Source organism: Triticum aestivum, chromosome 5B (genome assembly GCF_018294505.1).
Source record: "Triticum aestivum cultivar Chinese Spring chromosome 5B, IWGSC CS RefSeq v2.1, whole genome shotgun sequence".
NCBI lineage: Eukaryota > Viridiplantae > Streptophyta > Magnoliopsida > Poales > Poaceae > Triticum > Triticum aestivum.
In genome coordinates this window covers 326,861,859-326,878,610 of record NC_057807.1, presented here as the reverse complement: position 1 = coordinate 326,878,610, position 16,752 = coordinate 326,861,859, and positions in this window count along the sequence as shown.

Genomic DNA, 16,752 nt, shown 5'->3' with positions numbered 1-16,752 from the left:
AGCCTGATAGAAGGCTGCTGCAGGCTTTGGTCAGCCCGCTTTTGGCGAGCTGAACCTTCTGAATCACCGCACTCATGACAGTGCGGTGTTCCTCGTCGATGGAAGCGCCGTTGAGCGCCTCCAGCAAGTTATCCGGCGCCTACGGTTGGACAGAGGCCGCCGGCGTCACGGTCTTGCCCTTCTTACGAAGGGGCCGCCCGCCGGACTCCGGAACCACTGCAGGTTCCGGTACGGAGTCCGATACGAAGTCCGGGAGGTCGCCCTGTGCCACCTCCGGGTCCTCCTCCTCCGGATGGGTCCTTCTCTGGGATCCCACCTCGGTGTCGTCAGCGTCACGAGGGGAGGAGGCGGTTGGAAGTGAAGTACTGTTCACATCCGACGTGCCCAAGGACCCGCTCGACGAAGCGGGAAGATCGTCCTTGGGTGGACTGCAGGGTTGTATGCGGCATTAGAAAGACACCATGTGGCAGAAAGGAAACTCATGAAGTCATTCGGGAGTCCGGAGACTTACGATCTCGCCAGGGGCTTGGCCCTTAGAGGCCAATCGTCGTCGTCGTCATCGGCGTGGGCGGAATAGTCCGGGGGAAGAGTCCTTCCCTTCTTGGACCCTTCGGCCTCCCTCGTTGGGGAAGCCTTCCTTTTCTTCCCTCCCCCTGCTGGGGGGGAGGCCTTTTTCTTCTCCTCCTCGTCCTCGTGGGAGGAGTCCGCCTCGGAGTCATCGGACACCTGAAAACGGGAACTCTTTCGAGTGCCCGTGGCCTCCTTCTTGGCCTTCTTCTCCGGCACCACGTGGGGTGCCGGAACCAGCAGCCCCGCTAAACGGGCGTCCGCTGGATCTTCTGGCAAAGGGGCCGGACAGTTAGTCTGCTCGGCCTTCTTCAGCCAGTCCTGTCAAAGGAGAGGGAGTTTAGATCCCGCATGGAGTTAAACTATGGAGAACAAGTGTCCCGTAAAGGGTAAAATCGCTTACCTCGCTAGCCTGGCGCTGCGAGCTGAATCCGCGATCTTCGGTAGCGGATGTGGGAGCCTCGGCGCCCTTAAACAGCACCTTCCAAGCATCTTCGTACCTAGTGTCGAAGAGCCTGCTCAAGGTTCGGTGCTGGGCCGGATCGAACTCCCACAATTTGAAGGCCCGTTGTTGGCACGGGATAATCTGGCGGATGAGCATGACCTGGACTACGTTGACAAGCTTGAGCTTCTTGTTCACTAGCTTTTGGATGCATGCTTGGAGTCCGGTCAGCTCCTCCGAATCGCCCCAAGTCAGGCCACTCTCCTTCCAGGAGGTGAGCCGTGTGGGGATGCCAGATCTGAATTCGGGGGCCGCTGCCCATTTAGGGTCACGCGGCTCGGTGATGTAGAACCACCCCGATTGCCACCCCTTGATGGTTTCCACGAAGGCGCCCTCGAGCCAAGTAACATTGGGTATCTTGCCCACCATGGCGCCTCCGCACTCCGCTTGACTGCCCTTCACAACCTTCGGCTTGACATTGAAGGTCTTGAGCCACAAGCCGAAGTGGGGCTGGATGCGGAGGAAAGCCTCGCACACGATGATAAACGCCGAGATGTTGAGGATGAAATTCGGGGCCAGATCATGGAAATCCAGGCCGTAGTAGAACATGAGCCCCCGGACAAAGGGGTGCAGTGGGAAGCCTAGTCCGCGGAGGAAATGGGGAAGGAATACCACCCTCTCATGGGGCCTGGGGGTGGGGATGGGCTGCCCCTCGTCGGGGAGCCGGTGCGCGATGTCGCTGGACAGATATCCGGCGCTGCGCAGCTTCTTGATGTGCCCCTCCATAACGGAGGAGGCCATCCACTTGCCTCCCGCTCCGGACATAGTTGGAGAAGGTTGAGGTGAGATGTGCGGACTTGGGCGCTAGAGCTCGAGTGCGCGGAGATGGATAAGCAAAGGAGGAAGAAGGCGTAGGTAAAAAGGTGGATCCTTATCCCCTTATATATGACCGGACGAAACTATGCGTCCCCACCGGCCTGATAAAACTCGCTTTTCTCCCAAGCGCCGCAATCAATGGTGCGCTTGGGTTACCCACGTCCATATTGATGAGAATCCCGGAATAAGGGGAACACGATCTCTGCTTCGACAAGACGTGCCAAGGAAACCGCTTCGCTAAACGCGCTGAGGTGGTATAATAAAAACGATTCAAGTAAAGGCTTGGTTGTGATGTGACGTCATGCCACGAAATACGTCAGCAGATTGAACTTGTGTAAATATTATTCTCTCTACGGTGGAATGTGGAATTTATTTTGCAGAGCCGGACACTATCCTGGTGTTCACAATCTTCTATAAATTATTCGGAGGAGGAACCCGCCTTGCAATGCCGAAGACAATATGCGCGCCGGACTCGTCGTCATTGAAGCCTGGTTCAGGGGCTACTGAGGGAGTCCTGGACTAGGGGGTGTCCGGATAGCCGAACTATCATCATCGGCCAGACTCCAAGATTATGAAGATACAAGATTGAAGACTTCGTCCCGTGTCCGGATGGGACTTTTCTTGGCGTGGAAGGCAAGCTTGGCGATACGGATATGTAGATCTCCTACCATTGTAACCGACTCTGTGTAACCCTAGCCCTCTCTGGTGTCTATATAAACCGGATGGTTTTAGTCCGTAGGACAGAACAACAATCATACCATAGGCTAGCTTCTAGGGTTTAGCCTCCTTGATCTCGTGGTAGATCTACTCTTGTAATACCCACATCATCAATATCAATCAAGCAGGACGTAGGGTTTTACCTCCATCAAGACGGCCCGAACCTGGGTAAAACATCGTGTCCCTTGTCTCCTGTTACCATCCGCCTAGACGCACAGTTCGGGACCCCCTACCCGAGATCCGCCGGTTTTGACACCGACAGGCATGAAGAGGATAACTTTGTATGATATCGGAGAGCTAATACATAAAAGTAGGTGCTATTATCATAAAGTTAGAATATAATACTAAATATTATAAATAGCGAGTGTGGAATAATGGTGGATCGGTGTGCGGAATTATCCTAGGCAATTGTTAACAAGACCAGTAATCACTATTGCAGTTTCATATGAGGGAGAGGCATAAGCTAACATACTTTCTCTACTTGGATCATATGCACTTATGATTGGAACTCTAGCAAGCATCTGCAACTACTAAAGATCATTAAGGTAAAACCCAACCATAGCATTAAAGCATCAAGTCCTCTTTATTCCCATACGCAACAATCCCTCTTACTCGGGTTTGTGCTTCTGTTCACTCACCAACCCACTATAAGCGAATCATGAACGTATTGCAACACCCTACAGCGGGAATCCCTCACGCTTGCGCGACAGAGAGGGCACCATAGGACAACACCAAAGTAAAACATACAACTCATACCAATCTAGATCATCAATCAACCCAAAGACAAAAGATATCTACTCAAAACATCATAGGATGGCAACACATCATTGGATCATATTATGTGGCATAAAGCACCATGTTCAAGTAGGGGATTACAGCGGTTTGCAGGAGAGTGGACCGCGTAAAAGAGATGAGGATGGTGATGATGATGGTGATGTTGATGAAGACGATCACCGTGGCGATGATTCCCCTCCCGATGGCACTCTGGCGCCACCGGAAGAGAGGAGGAGAGGTTCTCCCCCTTGTGCTTCCTCCTCCATGGCCTCCACCCTCTGGTCCTTGGCCTTCATGATGATGAAAACCCCTCCGGGATACTCCTCTATGGCCACCGTTGATGATGGCCCCCTCCGGCAGGGCGCCAGAGAGGGCCTAGATTGATTTCTCGTGGCTACAGAGGCTTGCGGCGGCGGAACTCCCGATCTAGGTTAATTTTCCGAGGTTTCTGTATTTATAGGAATTTTTGGCGTCGGTCTCACGTCAAGGAGGTGCCCGAGCTATCCACGAGGCAGGCCCGCGCGCCCGTACTAGGTGGGCGTGCCCCCACCCTCGTGGGCAGCTCGGGACTCTTCTGGCCCAACTCCGATGCTCCGTGGTCTTCTTTTGGTCCATAAAAAATCATGAAAAATTGGCCCGTCAATTGGACTCCGTTTTGTATTCCTTTACTGCAAAACTCGAAAACAAGGAGAAAACAGAAACTGTCACTAGGCTCTAGGTTAATAGGTTAGTCCCAAAATCATATAAAATATCATATAAATGCATATCAAACATCCTAGAAGGATAATATAATAGCATGAATACTTCATAAATTATAGATACGTTGGAGACGTATCACTATACAAACGGTTTTTAACCCCTTTCCACGACGGCATTTGGAACCGCCGCCAAGTGAGTGTGGGCGATAGGGGGTCCTTCCCACATGACCCAGAAACCATCATGAATAGGGAGCCTTGATGCATACAGTTGCCCCTATATAACTGTTTCCGATGTCTCGAATATCCAAAATGCTTCATCCTTGCTACTCGTTTGTGCTCGCATTGCCATCACAGTCGGAGTTTTGTGGTTTTACCTAAAACCAGGCAGATTCCAGGCATGGGAGCTTTCTAGGCACGTACCAAACTGGCTCTACGTTTACGATGCCTCACACATCACAAACAGTTCATGATTATAAACCATGTACGATAGGTAGTGATACGTCTCCAACATATCTATAATTTTTGATTGTTCCATGCTATTATATTACCCGTTTTGTATGTTTATGGGCTTTACTTTACACTTTTATATCATTTTTGGGACTAACCTACTAACCGGAGGCCCAGCCCGAATCGCTGTTTTTTGCCTATTTCAGTGTTTCGAAGAAAAGGAATATCAAACGGAGTCCAAATGGAATGAAACCTTCGGGAGCGATGTTTTTGGAACAAACGTAATCCAGAACACTTGGAGTGGACGTCAAGCAACAAACGAGGCGGCCACGAGGGTGCCCGGCGTGCCCCAAGGGGGTGGGCGCGTCCCCACCCTCGTGGGCCCCTCGTGGCTCCACCGGCATACTTCCTTCGCCTATATATACGCCCGTACCCTGAAAACATCAAGGAGCAGCACGAAAAACTATTTCCACTGTCGCAACCTTCTGTATCCGCGAGATCCCATCTTGGAGCCTTTGCCGGCGCTCCGCCAGAGGGGGAATCGACCATGGAGGGCCTCTACATCATCTCCAAGGCCTCTCCGATGAGTTGTGAGTAGTTTACCACAGACCTTCGGGTCCATAGTTATTAGCTAGATGGCTTCTTCTCTCTCTTTGAATCTCAATACCAAGTTCTCCTCGATCTTCTTGGAGATCTATTCGATGTAACTCTTTTTGCGGTGTGTTTGTCGAGATCCGATGAATTGTGGGTTTATGATCAAGTTTATCTATGAGAAATAATTGAATCTTCTCTGAATTCTTTTATGTGTGATTGGTTATCTTTGCAAGTCTCTTCGAATTATCAGTTTGGTTTGGCCTAATAGATTGATATTTCTTGCAATTGGAGAAGTGCTTAGCTTTGGGTTCAATCTTGCAGTGTCCTTTCCCAGTGACAGCAGGGGCAGCAAGGCGCGTATTGTATTGTTGCCATCGAGGATAAAAGGATGGGGTTATATCATATTGCTTGAGTTTATCCCTCTACATCATGTCATCTTTCTTAATGCGTTACTCTGTTCTTATGAACTTAATACTCTAGATGCAGGCAGGAGCCGCTCGATGTGTGGAGTAATAGTAGTAGATGCAGAATCATTTCGATCTACTTGTTGCAGATGTGATGCCTATATACATGATCATGCCTAGATAATCTCATAACTATGCACTTTTCTATCAATTGCTCGACAGTAATTTGTTCACCCACCGTAATACTTATGCTATCTTGAGAGAATCCACTAGTGAAACCTATGGCCCCCGGGTCTATCTTTTATGATATAAGTTTTCCATCTATTTTTATTTTCAATCTTTACTTTCCTATCTATATCATAAAAATACCAAAAATATTTATATTATCTTATTATCTCTATCAGATCTCACTTTTGCAAGTTTCCGTGAAGGGATTGACAACCCCTTTATTGCGTTGGTTGCCAAGTTCTTGTTTGTTTGTGTAGGTGCGTGGGACTTTTGAGGAGCCTCCTACTGGATTGATACCTTGGTTCTCAAAACTGAGGGAAATACTTACGCTACTTTGCTGCATCACCCTTTCCTCTTCAAGGGAAAACCAACACAGTGCTCAAGAGGTAGCAAGAAGGATTTCTGGTGCCGTTGCCGGGGAGGTCTTCGCTCAAGTCAAGACATACCAAGTACCCATCACAAACTCATCTCCCTCGCATTATATTATTTGCCATTTGCCTCTCGTTTTCCTCTCCCCCTCTTCACCATTGCTGTTTTATTCGCCCTCTCTTTCCCAATCTCATCTCTCTTTCGCTTGCCTTCTTGTGTGCTTGTGTGTTGGATTGTTTGTCACGATGGCTCAAGATGATACCAAATCGTGTGACTTTTCCAATACCAATAATAATGATTTCCTTAGCACTCCGATTGCTCCTCTTAATGATGTTGAATCTTGTGAAATCAATGCTGCTTTGTTGAATCTTTTTATGAAAGATCAATTCTCCGACCTTCCTAGTGAAGATGCCGCTACTCATCTAAACAACTTTGTTGATTTGTGTGATATGCAAAAGAAGAAAGATACGGATAATGATATTTTTAAATTGAAGTTATTTCCATTTTCACTTAGAGATCGTGCTAAAACTTGGTTTTCGTCTTTGCCTAAGAATAGTATTGATTCATGGAATAAGTGCAAAGATGCTTTTATCTCTAAGTATTTTTCCTCCCGCTAAGATCATCTCTCTTAGAAACGATATTATGAATTTTAAACAACTTGATCATGAGCATGTTGCCCAATCTTGGGAAAGAATGAAATTAATGATTCACAATTGCCCTACTCATGGTTTGAACTTATGGATGATCATACAAAATTTTTATGCTAGATTGAATTTTGCTTCTAGAAATCTTTTAGATTCGGTCGCGGAGGCACTTTTATGGAAATCACCTTAGGAGAAGCTACTAAACTCTTTGATAACATTATGGTTAATTATTCTCAATGGCACACCGAAAGATCTACTAGTAAAAAAGTGCATGCTATAGAAGAAACTAATGTCTTGAGTGGAAAGATGGATGAACTTATGAAATTGTTTGCTACTAAGAGTGCTCCTATTGATCTCAATGATATTCCTTTGTCTACTTTGATTGAGAATTATAATGAATCTATGGATGCAAATTTTGTTGGTAGGAATAATTTTGGTAACAACGCGTATAGAGGAAACTTTAATCCTAGTCTGTTTCCTAGTAATTCCTCTAATAATTATGGTAATTCCTAAAACAATTCTTATGGAAATTTTAATAAGACGCCCTCTGATTTTGAGAATAGTGTTAAAGAATTTATGATATCTCAAAAAAATTTCAATGCTTTGTTTGAATAAAAATTGTTTAAAGTTAATGATTTGGCTAGGAACGTTGATAGATTTTGCTTGATGTTGATTCTTTGAAACATAGATCTATTCCACCTAAGAATGATATCAATGAGTCTCTCAAAGCCATGAGAATTTCCATTGATGAGTGCAAAGAAAGAACTTCTAGGATGCGTGCTAAGAAAGATTGCTTTGTAGAAGCGTCTTCTTCTAGTTTCCATGAAAATAATGATGAAGATCTAAAAGTTATTGATGTGTCCCCTATTAAATCTTTGTTTTGCAATATGAATCTTGATAATGATGGGACTAGAGATGAGTCAACTTTAATTAAAAGGTGTCCCAATGATTCGGAGTTTTTAGATCTTGATGCTAAATTTGGTAAAAGTGGGATTGGAGAGGTCAAAACTTTACATAGCAATGAACCCACTATTATGGATTTCAAGGAATTCAATTATGATAATTGTTCTTTAATAGATTGTATTTCCTTGTTGCAATCCGTGTTGAATTCTCCTCATGCTTATAGTCAAAATAAAGCCTTTACCAAACATATTGTTGATGCTTTGATGCAATCTTATGAAGAAAAACTTGAGTTGGAAGTTTCTATACCTAGAAAACTTTATGATGAGTGGGAACCTACTATAAAAATTAAAATTAAAGATCATGAATGCTATGCTTTGTGTGATTTGGGTGCTAGTGTTTCCATGATTCCGAAAACTTTATGTGATGTGCTAGGTTTCCATGATTTTGATGATTGCTCTTTAAACTTGCACCTTGCGGATTCCACTATTAAGAAACCTATGGGAAGGATCAATGATGTTTTTATTGTTGAAAATAGGAATTATGTGCCCTTAGATTTATCGTTCTTGATATAGATTGCAATCTTTCATGTCCTATTATTCTTGGTAGACCTTTCCTTAGAATGATTGGTGCAATTATTGATATGAAGGAAGGGAATATTAGATTCCAATTTCCATTAAGGAAAGGCATGGAACACTTTCCAAGAAAGAAAGTCAAATTACCTTATGAATCTATCATGCGAGCCACTTATGAGTTGAATGCCAAAGATGGCAATACATAGATCTATTCTCGCTTTTATGCCTAGCTAGGGTCGTTAAACGATAGCGCTTGTTGGGAGGCAACCCAATTTTATTTTTGTTTCTTGATTTTTGCTTCTGTTTAGTAATAAATAATTCATCTAGCTTCTTCTTAGATGTGGTTTTATGTTTTAATTAGTGTTTGTGCCAAGTAGAACCTATAGGATAACCTACGGTGATAGTTAATTTGATTCTGCTGAAAAACAAAAACTTTTGCACGCACAAAAATAATTTTAGTAAATCACAGAAACGTGATTTTGCGTTGATTCAGTTTGCAGTAGATCAATAGAAAAATTTCCCAGGACTTCCTATTTTGGTAGGAATTTTAGAGTTCCAGAAGTATTTGAAAGTTACAAATTTCTACAGACTATTCTGTTTTTGACAGATTCTGTTTTTCGTGTGTTGTTTGCTTATTTTGATGCATTTATGGCTAGTATCGGGGGGGTATGAACCATAGAGAAGTTGGAATACAATAGGTTTAACACCAATATAAATAAAGAATGATTTCATTACAGTACCTTATGTGGTGGTTTTTCTTTCTTGCACTAACGGAGCTTATGAGATTTCCTGTTGAGTTTTGTGTTGTGAAGTTTTCAAGTTTTGGGTAAAGATTTGATGGACTATGGAATAAGGAGTGGCAAGAGCCTAAGATTTGGGATGCTCATGGAACCCCAAGATATTCAAGGACAACCAACAACCTAATCTTGGGGATGCCCCGGAAAGCATCCCCTCTTTCATCTTCGTCTATCGGTAACTTTACTTGGAGCTATATTTTTATTCGCCACATGATATGTGTTTTGCTTGGAGCGTCTTGTGTGTTATGAGTCTTTTCTTTTTAGTTTACCACAATCATCTTTTCTGTACATACCTTTTGGGAGAGACACACTTGATTTGGAATTTATTAGAATACTCTATGTGCTTCACTTATATCTTTTGAGCTAGATAGTTTTGCTCTAATGCTTCACTTATATCTTTTAGAGCACGGCGGTGGTTTAATTTTGTAGAAATTGTTGATCTCTCATGCTTCACTTATGTCATTTTGAGAGTCTTGTAGAACAGCATGGTATTTGCTATGGTTATAAAATTGGTCCTAGAATGATGGGCATCCAAGTTGGGTATAATAAAAACCATCATAGAAAGTGAATTGGATGCTATGATCAATTTGATGCTTGATAATTTTTTTGAGATATGAGGATGGTTATATTAGAGTCATGCTAGTGGAGTAATTATGAATTTAAGGAATACTTGTGTTGAAGTTTGTGATTCCCGTAGCATGCACGTATGGTGAACCACTTTGTGATGAAGTTGGAGCACAATTTATTTATTGATTGTATTCCTTATGAGTGGCGGTCGGGGACGAGCGATGGTCTTTTCCTACCAATCTATCCCCCTAGGAGCATGCACGTAGTACTTTGTTTTCAATGACTTGTAGATTTTTGCAATAAGTATATGAGTTCTTTATGACTAATGTTGAGTCCATGGATTATACGCACTCTCACCCTTCCACCATTGCTAGCCTCTCTTGTGCCACACAACTTTCACCGGTACCATACACCCACCATATACCTTCCTCAAAACAGCCACCATACCTATCTATTATGGCATTTCCATAGCCATTCCGAGATATATTGCCATGCAACTTTCCACCGTTCCGTTTATTATGACACGCATCATCATTGTCATATTGCTCTTTGCATGATCATGTAGTTGACATCGTATTTGTGGCAAAGCCACCTTCATAATTCTTTCATACATGTCACTCTTGATTCATTGCATATCCCGGTACACCGTCGGAGGCATTCATATAGAGTCATATTTTGTTCTAAGTATCGAGTTGTAATCTTGAGTTGTAAGTAAATAAAAGTGTGATGATCTTCTTTATTAGAGCATTGTCCCAAGTGAGGAAAGGATGATGGATACTATGATTCCCCCACAAGTCGGGATGAGACTTCCGACTTAATAAAAAAAGAAAAAAAGAGAAAAAAAGAGAAAGGCCAAATAACAAAGAAGAAGAGAAAGGCCAACGAAAGAAAAAAAAGAAAAAAAATGAAAAAAGTGAGAGAAAAAGAGAGAAGGGACAATGCTACTATTTTTTCCACACTTGTGCTTCAATGTAGCACCATGATCTTCATGATAGAGAGTCTCCTATGTTGTCACTTTCATATACTAGTGGAAATTTTTCATTATAGAACTTGGCTTGTATATTCCAATGATGGGCTTCCTCAAAATGCCCTAGGTCTTCGTGAGCAAGCGAGTTGTATGCACACCCACTTAGTTTCTTTGGTTGAGCTTTCATACATTTATAGCTCTAGTGCATCCGTTGCATGGCAATCCCTACTCACTCACATTGATATCTATTAATGGGCATCTCCATAGCCCGTTGATACGCCTAGTTGATGTGAGACTATCTTCTCCCTTTTTGTCTTCTCCACAACCACCATTCTGTTCCACATATAGTGCTATGTCCATGGCTCACGCTCATGTATTGCGTGAAAGTTGAAAAAGTTTGAGAATACTAAAGTATGAAACAATTGCTTGGCATGTCATTGGGTTTGTGCATGATTAAATACTTTTTGTGATGAAGATAGAGCATAGCCAGACTATATGATTTTGTAGGGATAGCTTTCTATAGCCATGTTATTTTGAGAAGACATGATTTCTTTGTTAGTATGCTTGAAGTATTATTGTTTTTATGTCAATATGAACTTTTATTTTGAATCATTTGGATCTGAACATTCATGCCACAATAAATAAAATTACATTGAGAATTATGCTAGGTAGCATTCCACATCAAAAATTCTGTTTTTATCATTTACCTACTCGAGGACGAGCAGGAATTAAGCTTCGGGATGCTTGATACGTCTCTAACGTATCTATAATTTTTGATTGTTCGATGCTATTATATTACCCATTTTGGATGTTTATGGGCTTTACTTTACACTTTTATATCATTTTTGGGACTAACCTACTAACCGGAGGCCCAGCCCGATTTGCTATTTATTTGCCTATTTCAGTGTTTCGAAGAAAAGGAATATCAAACGGAGTCCAAACGGAATGAAACCTTCAGGAGCGATCTTTTTGGAACAAACGCAATCCAGGAGACTTGGAGTGGACGTCCAGCAACAAACGAGGCGCCCACGAGGGTGCCCGGCGCGTCCAGGGGGGTGGGCGCGCCCCCACCCTCGTGGGCCCCTCGTGGCTCCACCGACGTACTTCCTTATCCTATATATACTCACGTAACCTAAAAACATCGAGGAGCACCACAAAAAACTATTTCCACTGCCGCAACCTTCTGTATTCGCGAGATCCCATCTTGGAGCCTTCGTCGGCGCTCCGCCGAAGGGGGAATCGACCATGGAGGGCCTCTACATCATCTCCAAGGCCTCTCCGATGAGTTGTGAGTAGTTTACCACAGACCTTCGGGTCCATAGTTATTAGCTAGATGGCTTCTTCTCTCTCTTTGAATCTCAATACCAAGTTCTCCTCGATCTTCTTGGAGGTCTATTCAATGTAACTCTTTTTGCGGTGTGTTTGTCAAGATCCGATGAATTGTGGGTTTATGATCAAGTTTATCTATGAGAAATAATTGAATCTTCTCTGAATTCTTTTATGTGTGATTGATTATCTTTAAAAGTCTCTTTGAATTATCAGTTTGGTTTGGCCTACTAGATTGATCTTTCTTGCAATGGGGAAGTGCTTAGCTTTGGGCTCAATCTTGCGTCGTCCTTTCCCAGTGACAACAGGGGCAGCAAGGCACATATTGTATTGTTGCCATCGAGGATAAAAAGATGGGGTTTATATCATATTGCTTGAGTTTATCCCTCTACATCATGTCATCTTTCTTAATGTGTTACTCTGTTCTTATGAACTTAATACTCTAGATACAGGCAGGAGTCGCTCGATGTGTGGATTAATAGTAGTAGATGCAGAATCGTTTCGATCTACTTGTTGCGGACGTGATGCCTATATACATGATTGAGGGAGTCCCGGATTGGGGGTGTCCGGATAGCCAAACTATCATCATCGGCCGGACTCCAATCCCGTGTCCGGATGGGACTTTCCTTGGCGTGGAAGGCAAGCTTGGCGATACGGATATGTAGATCTCCTACCATTGTAACCGACTCTGTGTAACCCTAGCCCTCTCCGGTGTCTATATAAACCGGATGGTTTTAGTCCGTAGGATAGAACAACAATCATACCATATGCTAGCTTCTATGGTTTAGCCTCCTTGATCTCGTGGTAGATCTACTCTTGTAATACCCACATCATCAATATCAATCAAGCAGGACGTAGGGTTTTACCTCCATCAAGAGGGCCCGAACCTGGGTAAAACATTGTGTCCCTTGTCTCCTGTTACCATCTGCCTAGACGCACAGTTCGGGACCCCCTACCCGAGATCCGCCGGTTTTGACACCGACAATGATCATGCCTAAATAATCTCATAACTATGCACTTTTCTATCAATTGCTCGACGGTAATTTGTTCACCCACCGTAATACTTATGCTATCTTGAGAGAAGCCACTAGTGAAACCTATGGCCCCGGGTCTATCTTTATCATATAAGTTTTCCATCTATTTTTATTTGCAATCCCTACTTTCCAACCTATATCATACAAATACCAAAAATATTTATCTTATCTTATTATCTCTATCAGATCTCACTTTTGCAAGTTCCCGTGAAGGGATTGACAACCCCTTTATCGCGTTGGTTGCGAGGTTCTTGTTTGTTTGTGTAGGTGCGTGGGACTTTTGAGGAGCCTCCTACTGGATTGATATCTTGGTTCTCAAAAACTGAGGGAAATACTTATGCTACTTTGCTGCATCACCCTTTCCTCTTCAAGGGAAAACCAACGCAGTGCTCAAGAGGTAGCAGGTAGACATCCACACACATTTAGTTTTCCCGCACCATATGTGATAGTGTTTGACATCACACATGCTTTGCAAACAACAACTATGTGCATTGTTACACACGTTTCCTCTCTGTGAACCATGTTGGATTATGATGTATATCGCACACGCTGTGCTTTATTAACCGTGTGCGCCGTAATGACTTGCACACCTAATTTCGCCCTAATTTAATTGATGCTATTTAAAATTGTACCCAATTTAAACTTGAAAGTAGGCTATAGCTTTATTCATATCCATCAGGTTCAAACAACCAATGCATTATTCGATTCACAGGTACGTATGTTTAAGAATTACATAAGCACCAAATAAAGAATGATGAACCAGGGTTCTATACTTGTACTATTACAAATGGTAAAGAAAGAGCGACAGACATTCTAGTTGCTGAACAAGGTGAAGCGAAATGGCCCTATTGTGCTCTCCTGGATGCAGAAGGCACACACGACTCTAGTCCAACCTCTTGTGATGGCCGGCGGCCAATCATGTAGTTTGAGAGTAATCTTGAATAAACTGCTTCAGGATCCACTGCAAAGGAAAAAAGATTTAGAAATTTTCAGCTAACACAACTCATTACGGGCAGTAAAAAGAAGGCTACATGGTTCTTACTTACCATCCTGTAGTTCACTGTTGTCTTGCATAGAGTGTAAACGAATAGTTCGATTCACATATTTTGACCCATTTTAATAACAACCTTTATCAGTTTCCTCACTTGATGCTGGTTCATGGATATCTCATTGCCCCATACGTAGAAAGGGTCGAAGTGTGATCTTTGGCAATGACATATGTACCTAAAAGCACCAAGTTAATATTAGAAGCTAAACAACAATTGCAAAATGACATAGTACAACACTCCCTCCATCACATTATATAAGATTTTATTACATGTATATCTAGACATCATCAAAACATTAAGGTAACACTCTTCCTTGTTGCTATGTAGCCTGGGATTGCATATTTAGTCATTCAGTACAATGCATGTTGCTATGTAGCCTCAGATATACGCCCTCCATCCCAAAATAAGTGTCTTGAGCTTAATACAAATTTGTACTAGAGCTAGTACAAAGTTGAGACACTTATTTTAGGAGAGAGGGAGTATTAAATATGGCCCTAGTTAACCTACTAATAAATGGGTTACAGATATATTCAGTGAAATGTCCTATTCGACGATTAATCCCTTATCAGCCCCCGGGCTATATGGTACCAGCTACCGATATCCTAAACAGTGAGTACATATAAGCAATGCAATGAAACTAACCTCCATGGAAAACAACACTGTTCTCAATATTGTTCTATATGAGTACATATAAAGGCATGTTAAGCACAACAGGCTAAACATCAACCAAATATATCCATGGTAGACAACATAATCTACAAATCATAGCTTCAGTGTGCAGGCTTAAGCATGCTACTTAAGCAAAACAAGAAGTGGAAAGGTGTGTTAACTGCATCAGGCATATCATTTAAAAACAAGAAAATAATCATTCAAACTGGTATTGTACAGGTCTAAAGTACACTAGCTATTGTTAAAAAATGAAAAGGCATGTTAACTGCAATATCCTTAACAACAACCAAATATCGTAATTCATAGTGGTATTGTTGAAACTATCATTGATGAAATTGAACTGCACGGCAATAGTTGCACATATAGAGCATCACATTGTGAAGAACTGAAATAAACAAGGCATAAGGACAATGTCTAGCCAATCCTTTAAAGGTTAAAGGACTAAAACCCTTAGTGGATATATATACTCTAGCAATTTTTGGCCGTTTCTAGTCGATCCCCTAAACTTAACGTTGTAAACTTCAATTTGATCAAGTTCAAAGCAGGTTCAACCAAAAGTAGCATGCATTCAAACATAAACATAGATAGTTTTGCATAACTGAACTAAGCTAAACTACTTTCTGTCGAATTGGAGGTCGAGCCAATCCTTCCTCATCAGGTACAATGTGTCGCGAGCCAGGTCTGGGCTGGTGCCATCGTCAAGGTCATTGGGGAAGACACTCCTCCACTCGTCGACATCGATCTCCTCGTCCTCGCCGCCCACCTCGACGCCCTCCGCGCTGCCGTCCTCGCCGCCTTCGACCTCGTCATCAGAGCAGAGCGCGATAACCTCGCCGCCCTTCACGCCGCCGTCCTCGTTGACATATGTTGCTTTGTGCTCACTACTAAATGCCAAATCATTGTTAATTAAAATTGGCTTTGATATACCTTGGGATCCGGGTGGATCCATTACTTGAGCACTTTATGCCTAGCTTAATGGTTTTAAAAACAGCGCTGCCAGGGAGACAACCCGGAAGTTTTAGAGAGTCATTTATTTCTGTTGAGTTCTTTTATAAATTTTAAAAACAAAAAAATATAGTGGGGAACTTAAAACTTCACAAAAAGAAAAGTGAAAGTGAGAAGGACGAGCACCGTGGAAGCGGGAGCATGCCTTGAACTTTGTTCATGCCCATGGAAACTTTGTGAATCTTGAATTACAGAAACTTTTCAACAAAAATAATTACCCCCTTGTACAATTTCATTGTATTATAAAAATAATGTGCCAAGATTTGCCTTTAGGATGAGTAGATTGCTTGTTGGTTTGTGCGGTGCAAAATAGAAACTTTGGCTGTAGTGCTCGATTTTACATTTTTTACTGGAACGTCAAACGGTTCTGAAACTTTTTGCACTGTCTTTCTATACAATTTTTTTATTTTTTCCTATTTTTTTCAGAATTTTTAGAGTTACATAAGTATTGTGGATGTTCAAATCTTTACAGACTGTCCTGTTTTCACAGATTGCTGTTATAGCTTCATTATTTGCATATGTTTGATTTCTTGTTGAAGCCTCCTTGACTTGGGGCCATAGAATTGTGATAGCATACAATGGGTAATGTTTGTTTGTAATTATATAATAATGTTGCAGCAGTACATGATGGGATTTCATTGCCATTTTCACTAACCCTGCCACTAAAAGTTTGTTCAAGTTTTGTGTGGATGAAGTGTTCGAAGATCGAGGAGGTCCCGATATGAGGAGAAGGAGGAGAGGCAGGAGCTCAAGCTTGGGGATGCCCAAGGCACCCCAAGTAAATATTCAAGGATACTCAAGTGTCTAAGCTTGCGGATTCCCCGGAAGGCATCCTATCTTCCTTCAACAAGTATCGGTATGTTTTCGGATTCGTTTCGTTCATGTGATATGGGCAAATCTTGGAGCGTCTTTTGTATTTAGTTTTATTTTTTTCTTTTATGCACCATGCTGGTATGAGATAGTCCATGGTTGATTTATAGAATGCTCGTTGCACTTCACTTATATCTTTTGAGTATGGCTTTATAGAATGCTTCATGTGCTTCACTTATATCATTTGAAGTATGGATTGCCTGTTTCTCTTCACATAGAAAACCGATGTTCGT